Genomic DNA, 9,893 nt, shown 5'->3' on the forward strand with positions numbered 1-9,893 from the left:
ACTGCCTCCAGTGAGCTGGGCATCAATCAGTAGTTAAGACACATCTTCACAGACATGCCCATAAGTCAATCTTAGAAATGCATGTTCTCAATTGAGAATGCTCCTTTTTATCTTATTTTTATTTTTATTTTTATTTTATTTCATTTTATTTGAGTTTTTCGAGACAGGATTTTTCTGTGTAGCCCTGGCTGTCCTGGAACTCACTCTGTAGACTAGGCTGGCCTCGAACTCAGAAATCTGCCTGACTCTGCCTCCCAAGTGCTGGGATTAAAGGCGTGCACCACCACTGCCTGGAGAAAATGTCTGTAAAGTTCACACACACATACAGAGCAAGCCAGGACAGTCTCTGGAAAAAACTATCCAGGACAATCTCTGATTTCCATATGTACTCAAACATAGGCATACACACACACACACACACCATGGATGGCCACAGTCTCCATCCATGGCTTCTACCAGGACACTCAACTCAATGGCTTCTCTTGGACCAACGGCTCTCTAGGTTCAGAGTCCACTTGACTGCCCCATCTTCTGTCATCTATTTATAAAGGTGGAGAGGTTTGCGGGCCTGAGGCACCTCAGTGGCAGGCACAGGGAGCAGAACAAGGCAGGAAGGTAGCTGTAGGCAGTGCTAGGAGGCTTGCCTTTTGTATCACATGGAGCACAAGAGGGTCATTATGCCTTCATTATGTCTTCATTATGTCTTCAGTACTGGGCAAGGCAAAAAGTGACCCTAGGTAACAAGTGGGAAGGCTGTTAGGAGGCCAGGGGAAGTCAGCTCCCAGAGTGGGTGTGACAGCAGGAAGACAACTGGGAGGGGAGCAGACAGCTTGTATTTTGTTCTTCACCAACTGGCTGCTAATGTCAAGCTCTGGGGGAAATGGACTCTCAATGCTATCTTGGGGCAGACGTTTGTTGAAATGGCTGTGGTCCTCCCACTAGCTCCTGGGCTCCAGGAATCCACTGAAGGTGGTTGTTTGTTGATCTTTTTCCACTGGACCTGGCCTAATTTAATGACAGGCCACCGAGTCCACTCTTGAAGATCACCTCCTAGCTTCTCTTGGGAAAAAGAGAAAGCCAAAGCCTTCTTCCCTCTGCCCAGCCCTGCCCTGCTGTCTACAAAAAGAAGACAAAGAAAGAGAGACTCCTCCTTACTCCTGGATAATGTCATATTTGTCATGATGAACCCCGTCTAAGGGAAAAATCATCAAGCAGGATTGGGCAGAGCCAATGGGATAAAAGAGAGGTGGAGCCAAGAGTCATCTTACTTGGAAGCGTAGCTATTTCTACATTTCTTGACTGAGATGACGAAATGTCCTTTTAGCTTAAATTAGTTGCAATTGACGTTTTCTGTTACTTAGAGCAAATACATCCTAAGTTGATAAATCAGAAACCTGAGATTTGTTCTGGAGGCCATGGAGAATAGGTCATGAATCTTGGTGGGTGGATGGACAGATGGATGGATGGATGGATGGATGGATGGATGGATACTGCCTGGTCAAAAGTACAAAGCTTCTATAAAGATGGTGAGCTCATCAGAAGGGAGTTTTGTGAGCCAAGAGCAGGAAGGATTGGAAGCAAGTAAAAGCTGAGGGCCCCCCAGTCTGTGCTACCTCACCCTTGCAAAGAGACTTCACCAGGGGCAGGAAGCCTTGGAGCATCCCACCCAGAACTTGAGACTGCACCACAAACTTAGGAAAGCACCAGACACCCAGTGCAATGGGCTCCTCTCCATGCGGCCAGGCTGATGTCAGTAAGAACTCCCCAGAGACAAAGCCATCCCACCTGTGAAGACCAGCCTTGTCTCCTTGCATCAATACCAAATCCCTAGAAAACATGGCTAATTGAAAACACAGCCACATAAGTGCAGGCATCACCTCCTTGCTCTATCCACCAATAAACAACTCAGGAAGTCTCAGTCCCTAAGCTCAGGAAATGGTAGTGTAGGGACTTGGGAAAAACAGATCACAGAAGTGAGGGCGTGCGGTCCCTTCTGAGCTGCTCGGATAAGCCACACTGCCTGAGGCAGCCGCCTAATGCATCCTAAACACCCATTAGATGTTTGGTAAATGGACAACCGGATGCTCGGAGTACTTAAGGGACATTTGTGTGAAGTTAATCCAGAATCTCTCGGGAGCCCCATTGTGGATGGCATGTAGAATCACAGACTTGGGTTAGTATAATAACTCAGCCTTCTCTTTGTTTCCTGGCTCGCGACTCTAGGCAGTCCCTTTATGCCTTAGGACCTCAATTTCCCCGAGCATCATATGAAGAGAGAGACTTGCTTTTGTGTGGATTGGTTTGCTGCTGAACATACGGGTGGAGCTTGGCTCTGTGGAGGACGGAAGACAAAGAATTAAGATGGGTGGAGGGAACAAGAATGTGGGGGAAGGAAAGAGACTAGAGAGGTTGGAGACATGGGCATGAATACTCATGGGCAATGGCGTTCAGCCTTCTAAAATGTATTCTTTCCTAGGTTAAATATTACACTGGTATTTTGTTTAGGGAGAATGTCCCTCTATTTTCTGGAAATAAGACTGGCTAAGACTTCCCTCAGTCATATTAGCTGAGTGGCACTCTCCTGAGTCCATCACACCCCCAGTGCGGGCTTCTGACAAGTTCACAGGCTTCCTCCAATGTCACCTGCACTCTGCTGGCCAGCTTGATCACTGCTCAGGCCCCACTTCAAACCCTTGAGGCTCACGGATCCCTCTTCCCTTGTACAAGGGTTGGAGGGAAGGAGGAAGGTATGTCCTTAGAGGTGGCCTCTCAGAGAGGACCTTCCTCAGAAAGATGCTTAGTAGCTTTTCCTTCCCTTTTCAGGATCCCCATGGTGTCTTCAGGGCCTCAGCCTACTGGGCTAGCATTAAAATGAACCCAAGATATTAGGTGAAAGCTCATACCGTGCAGCTTCCAGAAACAGACAGTTCAGCCTAAAATTACAGAAACGCTATCAGTTCCCCTGGGATGTTTCATCTAAGAAGCTAGTGTAAAAGGTGCCTTTGTTCTAGAATATTCTCAGTATCTCTCTCATGATCTGATCTAAGTTCTCCTTTACCCTGCAGTATACAAATGTCTCTGGGGCCAACTGACCCTATTAGCATATGAAAACCTTTCCCATCCATTGTGGACCATAGCCCCTACCTGAACCCTACTCTACTCCTCAGAGCCCTGAGAGCGATGCATTGGGTAAAAGCAGGAAAGCAGAATGGGGGATGGAGAGAGGGAAAAGAGAGTTAAGATCCAGCAAAACCTTTGCTCCATCTCACCTAGGAGAGAGAGAGCTGGCAAGAGCTGGGAAGGACAACATAGTCATTACCAAGAAGGCAATTCCCTTCTCAGGGTAATGCAGAAACTGAGGCAAAGGTCAACATGTATGTATAGTGGAAGGGAGAGAAGATGCCAACAGTGAGTGGCTCAGGGGGTGTTCCTCAAAACATTAGCTCAGAGAGACTTCAGGGTAAAGGCCCTTCTATGCTTCCACTACCCCCTTAGGGCCCTGGAAACTCTGGTAGAAAGGCTCCTGAAGGGTAGTAAGCAATGTCTCCAATGCTGTGACTGGCACTCGCCATCTTCTCACTGTCTATGGCTTTCTATGAGCATTTCTAGCACCTGGACTGTGCCATATTGAGTTCTCTGCCATCTTAAAGGCTATCTGTAAAGAATGAGAGCAGAGGCGTTTGATGAAATCAGGAGTAGAATGTTCTGCTCTTGTTTCAAATGGACCTGGAATGCATGACCCACTGAAGCCAGAAGAATGCTCTTCTGTGTAATATTGATTATCTTTGGGGGCAGAAACTGTTTTATAGTTGTTGCTGATTGAAAGGTTTTCTATTAATTCTTACTGGAGGACAGAAGCGGGAATATTGAATGCCTAATTGCCTCTGAATTAATTACACCCCCAAATGTAATATCTTAACCAACATATCATGCAATCAATGTCCTGCCGAATGCTAGTGGTTCAGGAGGCCATGGGAGGTCATCGCTGGAGGGAGGAGAACTCTGAGCCTCTGATCCAAGAGCTAATGCAGGCAGCCTCCTAGTTGGGTCTAGGTTCTCACTCAGTATTTACCCATTAATAAAGTTAGTGTGAGGAAGCCTCCTCTCTTCCAGGATCCAGCAAAACAGAAGCAAGAAGGGATTTCTGCTGGAGAGAGCCATTGGAGGATGGATGAAGCACAGAGCAGAGGCGGAGGCAGGACTTCAGAACCCAGACCCAGTACCTACCATCATGGCCCAGAGACATCAAGCAGCATCCAGTGCCTTATGTCCTATGCTAACATATGCAAAACAGTCCGTCCTGGTTTTGCATAACTCATTCATGCATGTGAAGGTATTTCACAGTCTATGAATTCTGCTTATTGTTTAAAAATATTTATTTAGTTCCTCCCTATACCAGCACTGATCTAGGTGTTAAGGTTTCAGCCACAAATAAAAGAGATTGAATCCTGACCTCAGAGAGCTAAAAGAAGGTGCTGAGCAAGGTGTATAAATACAGTCATCTCTCCACATCCTCTGGTTCCATATGAGAGGACTTAACTACAAATTGAAAATATTTGAAAAGCACTGCATTTGTATTGAACATGTGCAAACATTTCTTCTTGTCATCATTTCCTAAACAATACAGCATAACAGGTATTTACATAACACTTACATTATCCTGGGAACTATAAGTAATGATTTGAATGATTTCAGATGTAGGGAAGGATATACGTAGGTTATATGCTAGTATTATAATGGATCTGATATAAAATGGAATCTTAGAGCCAATTCCTGTGGATATGAAGGTATATTGTAAAATTTATGTTGGGCTAAGACCAAGTCAATGAGGGGGAACAATTAGTCAGAGAATAGTAAAATGAAACAATGAGACCACAAAGATTGACAGGAGCATATAGACACTGTCCTCAAGACGTGTAGCTCTGACAGGAAGCAGATGAGCAGGGTGTGGATGGAGCGGAAATGGAATCACAAGATGAGTTTTATTCTCAGAGTACAGCATGTTCAAATAGCTTTGGGTATCTGTTAACCCACAAAGGAAGAAAGCTTCAGTTCAGAGGAAGTTAGAAACTGCTAGAAAAATGTGTAGAAGCAGGTGAGAGAAGGTGGGATCTGGCATCATAGATTAGGTCTCATAGAGACCTGTCCACAGTGAGAGGAAGGATGGGGAGGGGCAATCACTGAGTGGGTACAACGACATGGGATGGGAGTATTTGTAAAGACCAGAGAGTGGGAGTGTGACCAGATTTTGGGACCACAGTCCAGATCTCAAGGAGAAGCCACTCAGCATAGTTGTGTTTTTCTGTAGCCACACCGGCTTTCCAGAATACAGGCTATTGTGGGATGGACAGAAAGCTGGACTTTCAAGAGCATGTTGATTTAATTAAAAAGCATCCTAGGCAGAGAAGGGCTGAACTGGAGGGTAGATAGCAAGCGGGACTGCCTTGACAACCTGGTGATTTCATGCTGGAAGAGAAGGACAGTGAGAAGGGAGCAGATCTCAGGGAAAGCCCTCCTCACCGTGCCAATAGATTACTGAATGCAAGAAACCAATAGGTGGGGAGGGATAGCAATAGGTGCTTCAGATGCCAGTTACAGCTTTGATTGAGGTAAATCTTCACTCAAGCATCTCACTTAAGAATCCCCATCTGCTATGAGGCATTGATTCATATTTTTTTTTAACAAAGCATACCTGGGGTCCACCCAACAAACCCATTTTACAGATAGGATAAAAAAAAAGACTCAATAAGGAGGAAGGCTTCTCAATAGACATGTCTACAGCATGCCGAAGGAACACCCCTGCAGTTTCAAGCCACCAGCCCAGGCTCCCATCTTAGTTTTCTGTTTTACTACAGGTGGCTTATGAGCCACCTGCCATGGGTGCTGGGAACTGACTCAGCCGCTAAGAGCAGAATGTACATCACCACTGAGCATTCTTCCCAGCCCCCACCCTTGTTCTATACTTTCTCACCAAGAGTCTCATTCATCCTCACCAACTTTCAAGTGAAGCTCACAACTGAGCAGGCTCAGCAAGCTGACCCTCAGTCTGACTGACTGATCTGGAGACTTCCCCGAGAATGGAGCTGGCTTGCTTCTCAGGGCAGGCATCACGACCTCCTTCCTTCCTACCCACCATCCTCTTCGTGCCTGAACTGTCTCCACGTGCAGCGGGGATCAGGCTGTTATTATCTTTGGGTTCCTAGCTTGAAAAGTGGAACATCCCTCAAGCAAGCTTTTTTTTTTTCCCTTTCTCTCTCTTTCCAGTGGGAACCCAGCTTGCATTTATAATTTGATCACCATTAGCACACCACTTTCAGAGCACTTCGGGGATTTTAAAGCGACTGCTCTAATTGCCCCCAGATCAGCCCCCTGAATACTTCTTTTTTTAATGCTAATAGTCATGTGCTCCACCGAGAATTTGAAAAAGAAAATGAAATTGTACTTTTATAAGAATTATTCACTGTTACCCTAAAAACACATTCCATTTGAGATTTCATTTCAGTTCTGAAGACAAGGCTGAGAGGGGGTGGGAGTAGGCTGAGCCAGACCTGCAACAGGAGAACACTACAGAGGGACAGTTTCTCCGGTGGCATGGGCTCCTAAGCAGCCTAGTCAGTCCCCCCCCCCCCCCCCCCCCCCCCCCCCCCCCGCTCCCCCAGAGAACAGACTTGGCTCTGATCCACACTTGATAAAATCAGCCCTTCAGTAAAGCTGCTTCAGAGGGCCTCTGTGGCTGGGGATACAGAAGGGAGATCTATTTTCCTCTGTATCCCTCCCTCCCAGGCACTTTCATAAACAGCCCCAAGACACCAGCCCAGGAGGCTAAGGCTCCTTCCCACCTCAGCGCTTAGCTGGCAGAGACTGAAGCTGAGAGGAAGCCAGGCCCTCTGAGTGCATGTGCGCTTATGGCTCTCAGAGTCCCCTACTGAATGGGGACCGGGAGACACAGTTGTCAAAGCTTCCCCTCCCCTATCCCTGACAGAAGGGTCCAGAAGGACAGGAGTGCCACCAGAAACAGACTTGCTTGTGGTAAGAACAGACAAGACCAAAATCAACACTCAACCCAGAAGCTGCCACTGTGCCCCAGTCCCTTCTGGGGCCATGGCCATATATTTGATGTTGCTAATTCAGTCCACTGCTTGGATGACTTAGTGGGAAGCTGAGCCGAGGAGGGTCTCATCTTGGAGATGAGTCCATCACTAAGCCAACATTCTGAAGCTCCTGGGCCAGTTCCACTTTTATGCAGAGTGTGTGGGACTAGGCAGAAAACCAGCGTGAGGCAGCTTCTGCAGGGACCACTCCCATCCTGTCTCGGGAGCCCAGCTGTGACCCAAGCTGGGATTCCATCTATCTGTATCCTTTTAATTTTCCATCAGCCACCAGTCGACAGTGGCCTGCCAGCAGGCACCTTGAGGGATGACATGGTGCAGCTGGGCTGTATTATTAAAATCAGAAGTTAGAAAATGATAACTCTCCCCTTGCCATATTGTAAAAGAAATAATTATGCAAGGAAGCAGACTGTGAGAGCCAGCAGCACCTCACTCACTAGCTTTGCTTGATGAAAGAAGGCAAGGGAAGGGGCGAGGAAGGTAGACGAGTACTGGACAAGCGCCCTCTGGACCTGCCTAGGAGGAAGGCCCCAGGCAGAGCTGATTTTGCAGTTTGGTTCAGCCAGCTGACCCTGGGCAGAGACCACTTATTGGAAGCCCCTTTCTAGAACCCAGAGCAGGTGCTCTTCTTCCTAACTAAAAAGGAAGTTTAGTTCATCCTCACCAACTTTCAAGTGAAGCTCACAACTGAGCAGGCTCAGCAAGCTGACCCTCAGTCTGACTGACTGATCTGGAGACTGCACCCCACCTGCACCCCAACCCCAGAGGAGACTTGTCTTTGTCCTCACTGCTCCCTGTACTCAGCTACAGTGCAGTGGGAACCAAGGAGTTTGTTGTTGTTTTTCTGTGCATCCAGGTATGGTGAGGTGGAAATATTTTTTTGTTTTATGTTTTGTTTTATGCCCAAAGTCAACCTGGCCTGGTGACCCAGCCACTGCAGAAGAGAGTTCAAACCTTACCTTTTCTTCCTAGTGGTGGCATTACTTCTATCAGAGACCCTATCTCTTTCATTGTCAACATCAGGGTAGAATGGAGCCCAGGTCTGAGGTGACACAGAGGGAGGGGCTAACTACATACCCATAGTCCCCATGCCCATAGCCAACACCAACAAAGATGAGGAATACCTGCTCTCCACCAAATGCTATGGACATCTCTTTCTAATTCTCCTTTTGCTCTCCCTCATAGGTACAATGAATAGTCAGCAATTATGTGCTGAAGCTGTGGCAGAGGGCCTGGAAGAGAGGCATAGGCTTGCTCCCTCCTGGAACCACCACAGAATCTGCACAGAAAGCTGCCCTCCCGTCCTTGATGAACACTGGCCATCCTGTGGCCATTTCCTCCCCACAAACACCCAGCTTCAAACACATTTCCCTGGAACAATAAGAGGAAATGAGAGGGAACTGGGAACTCAGCCTGAATCCTGCTGAATGGCTCAGAAGCCTGTGTTTAGGATGCTGGTGGTGTGAAGCAGAAAGAAGAGAGAGGGTCAGATTGACAATGAAGGACAGCGGGAAATGGTTCTCTCTGTATCTCTCGCTCCCTCTGTCTCTGACTCTGTCTCTGTCTGTGCCTCTCTCTCTCTCTCTCTCTCTCTCTCTCTCTCTCTCTCTCTCTCTCTCTCTCTCTGTGTGTGTGTGTGTGTGTGTGTGTGTGTATGTGTGTGTGTGTGTGTGTGTGTCTGTGTGTGTGTGTGTGTGTCTGTGATCTGTATGGTGTGGCTATCTGTAGGCAAATGTGTGGGTGTCTGTTATATGGTATGATATGTATATGATGTATTTGAATGATTTGTGTGTTACACTTTGGGATCAAATGTGCTGTGGTGGATAGAGGGAGCTGGTGAGGAAATTGCATTCAGAGAAAAAAAGAGGTGCAGACAGAAACAGACTCAGAAAGAAATGGAGTCTCAAAGATGACTTACTCCACCGAGTTCTGATGACCTTACAGCCCAGGCCTTCTGCAGTGTTCCTGGCCTACCTACAGCAAACACTTAGCTCCTGCCTCCATCGTAGGGTCTGTTCTGTTGGGTGGCATTTCCTAACTTCCCCATCTCAAACCTTCCTGGAAGTGATCATTTTCCAAAGCTCATGCCCCTCTGAACACCAGTTTTCCTGAGAGCTGAAGGCACTCTGTGCTTTCCACAATGTTCACAACCCCTGGCAGCCTGCTGGATAGCATTGTTCTGCTCTGGGGGCTGCCCTGCCTGAGGAACTTCTAAGAGACAGGAAGTGGCCTCCGTCCCCATCTTACTGACAGCTCTTCCCACAACATCCCTTACACACACACACACACACACACACACACACACTGCGTGTTGTTTTCCATAATGACAAACATCCTGTCTAGGCCGTTTGCAAATACAAAATGATCTGATTTGCCCCCATTCTGATGGCTGAAGCTTTGTCACAACAGTAGAATCCATGTGCCAGATGCAGTAGCAGCATGGTATCTCCATAGCCTTGATGTCACCATAACCTCATTCATCCTTCCAGCAGCCATATGACTTGGTCCTGTTACCCAGTTTCTCTGAAACCACAGCTTAAGGAGGCCTTCCCAGTAGGAGACAGCCAGGGCCAAAGCCTGGCAGGCAACACCAGCCACCGGTCCTTCTTCCCAGGACTGAGACCCTTCCTGCCAACTCTATAGTTAATTTACTACTTAGTCATTTACTAAGGTAACATCTGAGTCCATAATCTGTGCAAAACAGTGTGGTGGATGCTCTTCAGTGAAGGAAGAGAGGTAAGCAGGACAAACCCTCGCTCGTTGAGACACCATCTGGGGAAGATA

General features: G+C 47.3%; 1 long non-coding RNA gene across 1 annotated transcript; it reads left to right on the forward strand.

Moving 5' to 3' along the window:
• The first annotated feature begins 779 nt into the window (after window positions 1-779).
• LOC116100928 lies at window positions 780-8,648 on the forward strand. The gene is made up of 3 exons (XR_004122734.1): window positions 780-2,173; window positions 4,114-4,333; window positions 8,295-8,648. It is a non-coding gene; the product is annotated as an uncharacterized LOC116100928 (long non-coding RNA).
• Window positions 8,649-9,893: the final 1,245 nt, after the last annotated feature.

The sequence above is a fragment of the Mastomys coucha genome, unplaced genomic scaffold (assembly GCF_008632895.1).
Source record: "Mastomys coucha isolate ucsf_1 unplaced genomic scaffold, UCSF_Mcou_1 pScaffold21, whole genome shotgun sequence".
Classification (NCBI taxonomy): domain Eukaryota; kingdom Metazoa; phylum Chordata; class Mammalia; order Rodentia; family Muridae; genus Mastomys; species Mastomys coucha.